The sequence below is a fragment of the Nomascus leucogenys genome, chromosome 1a (assembly GCF_006542625.1).
Source record: "Nomascus leucogenys isolate Asia chromosome 1a, Asia_NLE_v1, whole genome shotgun sequence".
NCBI lineage: Eukaryota > Metazoa > Chordata > Mammalia > Primates > Hylobatidae > Nomascus > Nomascus leucogenys.
Genome location: NC_044381.1, coordinates 5,094,446 through 5,099,553, shown reverse-complemented (window position 1 = coordinate 5,099,553; position 5,108 = coordinate 5,094,446). Strand labels below are relative to the sequence as shown.

At 41.1% G+C, this 5,108-nt stretch overlaps 1 non-coding gene across 1 annotated transcript; it reads left to right on the top strand.

The window, feature by feature from the left end:
* Positions 1-936: 936 nt before the first annotated feature.
* LOC115836015 lies at positions 937-1,046 on the top strand. Its single transcript, XR_004031021.1, has one exon. It is a non-coding gene; the product is annotated as a U6 spliceosomal RNA (small nuclear RNA).
* The last annotated feature ends 4,062 nt before the right edge of the window (positions 1,047-5,108 follow it).

The window sequence follows — 5,108 nt, the reverse complement described above, 5'->3', positions numbered from 1 at the left end:
AGGACACCGTAACCTATGAATGACATGCTGAAATCGGAAACCCAAAATGATGGTAACTGAGAGTGGTGCTGAGGCTGTAAGTTTTGGTCACACTCTCACCTAAGTGAGAACCTGACCAAAAAAAGGGGGAATTAAAAAAAAAATTCTGGTAGGCCATTGCTTTGCATTGAGCTCATACACTAGGCCCCAACAAACCGAACCAAACCAAAATGGAATTGCTCCTGCTAAGACTTTAAGGAAACACATAGATTCTAGAACAGACCAGGTTTTGGTTTTTTCCTCCTGCAGATCTCTATAACAAACATTTCTGACAGCGTAGGTATCCACTCCCTGAAGTTCCCATGAAATCTTTTAACCAAATTCATTTCCTGTTGCCTAGAGACCATCAAGCTTCAGACGATCATGCAACAAAGGTTCCAGCCAGTTCCAGGTGAAGACACCACCCCTGGCCATTAAGGAGCTACCCTGCCTCCAATAGACAGAGTAGGGTGAGAGTTGTATGATCCTCAGTAGGGACTATGCCCCAAGCTAGCATGAAGCAGTTACAGAAAAAAAGACCATCGGTCCCTCTGACTCTCATAAAATTTGTGGGGATCACATCTCTCAGTGGGGAGATGAGGCAGGAAAATAGGGTCTGGAGGCAGGGAACATAAGGCCAATTCACACTTTAGCTATGACAGGAAATATCCTCTTCATTGGGAATAGAGCCAAGTAAATGACTTTGTAACTTTATTTTGTCCTTTCCATTTACATAGGTCATACCCCAAGTAACCAATGGAATCCTCTGGGGGTATTTCAACTCCCCAAAATACTGTAACAGGACCTTTTAGCTCCTCTGCTCAGGCTTACTCCCACACCATGGAGTACTTTTATTTTCAATAAAACCTCTTTCTTTGTGTGTTTTGTCCAATTCTTTATTCAACACGCCAAGAATCTGTACACCTTCTGCCGTTAACACATATGCTAAAATTGGAATGATACAGAGAAGATTAACATGCTCCTTGCACAAGGATAACATGCAAATTTGTGAAGTGTTTCATTTAAAAAAATTATATTTTTTTTAAAAAAGGGAAAAGAAAATAAGAAAAACTAATAAAAATAAAAACAAAAAATATTCCTGGCTACACACAAAAGATTTGGCTATGAAAATGTTCATTGCAGCCCTATAATACACACGTGTAGACACAATTTTTATTACTATAATGTGGTAACTGTAATATAGCTTAGTAACCAAAGCTCCTTCTGAGTAGGGGGTGATTAGAGGAGATTCTGTTTTTATTCTCTATTGTTTTTCCCCCTTAATTTCTACTGTGGACATGTGCTGTTACAATAAAGAGAATAATCCAAATAAAGCATTTACAGAAGGGATAAATTCCTCACCCCAGGGGTAGTTTGTCACTGGTTGGCCGTGAGTGATGAAGCAGCAAAGATGCCATAAATAGATGGGAATAGGGATCTCAGTATATTTCTTTGTGTCCTGAAGCATTCTCTGCTAAGTGTTGCATGATTGGTACAGATGGTAAGTGGTACAGGAGATTAGAATCTCTCTCTGGATGGTCTCAGGGTTGGGGTGAGCCTTGTGGACCAGGAAAAAGAACGGCATTTTGTCTTTTATCTTCTCTTCTCTTCTCTTCCGTTCTCTTCTCTTTTTCTTTTTCTTCTTTTTTTTTTTTTTTTGAGATGGAGTTTCGCTCTTGTCGCCCAGACTGGAATACAATGGCATGACCTCAGCTCACTGAAACCTCCGCCTCCTGGGTTCAGCATTTCTCCTGCCTCGGCTTCCCAAGTAGCTGGGATTACAGGTGCCCATCACCACACCAGGCTAATTTTTGTATCTGTAGCAGAGACAGGGTTACGCCATCTTGGCCAAGCTGGTCTCAACCTCCTGACCTCACCTGCCTCAGGCTCCCAAAGTGTTGGGATTATAGGCGTGAGCCACTGCGCCTGGCCAAGAACTGTATTTTCCAGAAGCCCAGGCTAAGTCTGAGATTCGTGAAGGAGTCTAACGTCTATATTGCTTGGAAAACGCAGCTTTTGGGTTTTACGTATCAACTTCTATCTTTGGGGTTGGGAAAATCCTTGAAATTTTTAGCTGCAGAGGGAATCCACGAAGAAACGGAATGTGGGAAATCCAAGGGATTGCAGAAACAGTACTGCAGGCAAACTGCAACCCATGAGATCCTAGCTGCTAACAGTTCACTGTGCACAGTAAACTGTTCTGAGGAGTGTTAGATTTTTCCTTTTTTAAGAAATTCAAAACACACTTCAAAATATATTGCTCCATTATTGTTTTACAAGCAACTTCTAAAAGGCTGAGGCATCTGCCCTTGGTTTCTGCTTCTCTGTTGGGCAACATTATGAAGCTTGTATAGCTGAATGCTGACAGGTGAGTTGAAATTGCGACAATGACAGGACCCAATGTTGTGCAACAGCATCTGGCTCCATGTTCCCAGTTTGGATCTCAAGGAAAGTCTTTTATCTGATATGTTTTGGATGTGTTCAGGGGGCTGGAGGTTGAGTGGGTGGGAGTGGGAGACATGGGATCATAGAAAGAGGAAGACACATGACTCTGTGGATATTAACCAGCTGGTGAAGGAAATTTTTCAAAAGGAAATGGAATTTATTACCTAGCCCTTGAATAAGCAGTAAGCTGGGAGACCACGATTTAGGTTAGGGGTAAGGCAGTGGGTGGCATCTTGCTGTCCAGGGAAGAAATCAGAGAGTCATAAATATATATACATATATATAAAGGAAAGAGGTTATATATATATATATATATGTATATATATGTATGTATATATATATATGTGTATATATATATATTAAGGAAAGAAGTAAGGAAGAAAAGGAAGGAAGGGAGGGAAAGAAAAAGAGAAAGAGAAACAATTTCAATGCCATTGGCAAACAATCAACCACGAGCAGTAGTCCTTGTTAAAGAACACAAAGCTGATATTGACAACCTAGAAAATAAACTTTTATCTTCATTTGGAATTTCTAAAAAGTTTTTTTTCCAATGAAGGTTGAGTCCTGGCTAACTCAACAGTGTTATCTAAAAAGTAGTTCCATTTTCCCACCTCTGGCAGCACTGCTATTGTTTCAAAAGATCCCTCCATGATGGAAACCCTTTATAAGGTCCAGCACCCTGTGTTGACCACCATTGTGCTCCACAAAGTGAGCAGGCGGAAAACGTGTACACCTCATTGGCACAATCTATGTACAGTGTGCTGGGCAGTAACTGGTTAACCCCCAAAGGCCACAACTTCTTCAGTACCAAGTGGGAAATAAAAGAGACTACTCTCATCTGCCCTATAAATGACATGACTGATTGGCAGCCAATGGCACAAAAACTTCCTGAGAAATGGGGGTAGTTCCATGGATATTTAAGGCTGTCTTTTTTTTTTTTAATCCTTCATCTTTATAGAATTTATTTTAATTTTATTATACTTTAAGTTTTAGGGTACATGTGCACAACTTGTAGGTTTGTTACATATGTATACATGTGCCATGTTGGTGTGCTGCACCCATTAACTCGTCATTTAGCATTAGGTACATCTCCTAATGCTATCCCTCCCTGCTCCCCCCACCCCACAGCAGTCTCTGGTATGTGATGTTCCCCTTCCTGTGTCCATGTGTTCTCACTGTTCGATTTCCACCTATGAGTGAGAACATGTGGTGTTTGGTTTTTTGTCCTTGCGATAGTTTGCTGAGAATGATGGTTTCCAGTTTCATCCATGTCCCTACAAAGGACATGAACTCATCATTTTTTATGGCTGCATAGTATTCCATGGTGTATAGATGCCATATTTTCTTAATCCAGTCTGTCGTTGGACATTTAGGTTGGTTCTAAGTCTTTGCTATTGTGAATAGTGCCACAATAAACATACGTGTGCATGTGTCTTTATAGCAGCATGATTTATAATCCTTTGGGTATATACCCAGTATTGGGATGGCTGGGTCAAATGGTATTTCTAGTTCAAGATCCCTGAGGAATCACCACATGGACTTCCATAATGGTTGAACTAGTTTACAGTCCCACCAACAGTGTAAAACTATTCCTATTTCTCCACATCCTCTCCAGCACCTGTCGTTTCCTGACTTTTTAATGATCGCCATTCTAACTGGTGTGAGATGGTATCTCATTGTGGTTTTGATTTGCATTTCTCTGATGGCCAGAGATGATGAGCATTTTTTCATGTGTTTTTTGGCTGCATAAATGTCTTTTTTTTTTTTTTTTGAGGCGGAGTCTCCCTCTGTGGCCCAGGCTGGAGTGCAGTGGCACAATCTCGGCTCACTGCAAGCTCCGCCTCCCAGGTTCATGCCATTCTCCTGCCTCAGCCTCTCCGAGTAGCTGGGACTACTACAGGTGCCTGCTACCACACCTGGCTAATTTTTTGTATTTTTAGTAGAGACGGGGTTTCACCGTGGTCTCGATCTCCTGACCTTGTGATCCGCCTGTCTCGGCCTCCCAAAGTGCTGGGATTACGAGTGTGAGCCACCCTTCCCAGCCGATGTCTTCTTTTGAGAAGTGTCTGTTCATATCCTTTGCCCACTTTTTGATGGGGTTGTTTTTTTTTTTTTTTCTTGTAAGTTTGTTTGAGTTCTTTGTAGATTCTGGATATTAGCCCTTTGTCAGATGAGTAGGTTGCAAAAATTTTCTCCCGTTCTGTAGGTTGCCTGTTGACTCTGATGGTAGTTTCTTTTGCTGTGCAGAAGCTCTTTAGTTTAATGAGATCCCATTTGTCAATTTTGGCTTTTGTTGCCATTGCTTTTGGTGTTTTAGACATGAAGTCCTTGCCCATGCCTATGTCCTGAATGGTATTGCCTAGGTTTTCTTCTAGGGTTTTTATGGTTTTAGATCTAACATGTAAGTCTTTAATCCATCTTGAATTAATTTTTGTATAAGGTGTAAGGAAGGGATCCAGTTTCAGCTTTCTACATATGGCTAGCCAGTTTTCCCAGCACCATTTATTAAATAGGGAATCCTTTCCCCATTTGTTGTTTTTGTCAGGTTTGTCAAAGATCAGATGGTTGTAGATATGGATGGGACATTATTTCTGAGGGCTCTATGCTGTTCCATTGGTCTATATCTCTGTTTTGGTACTAGTACC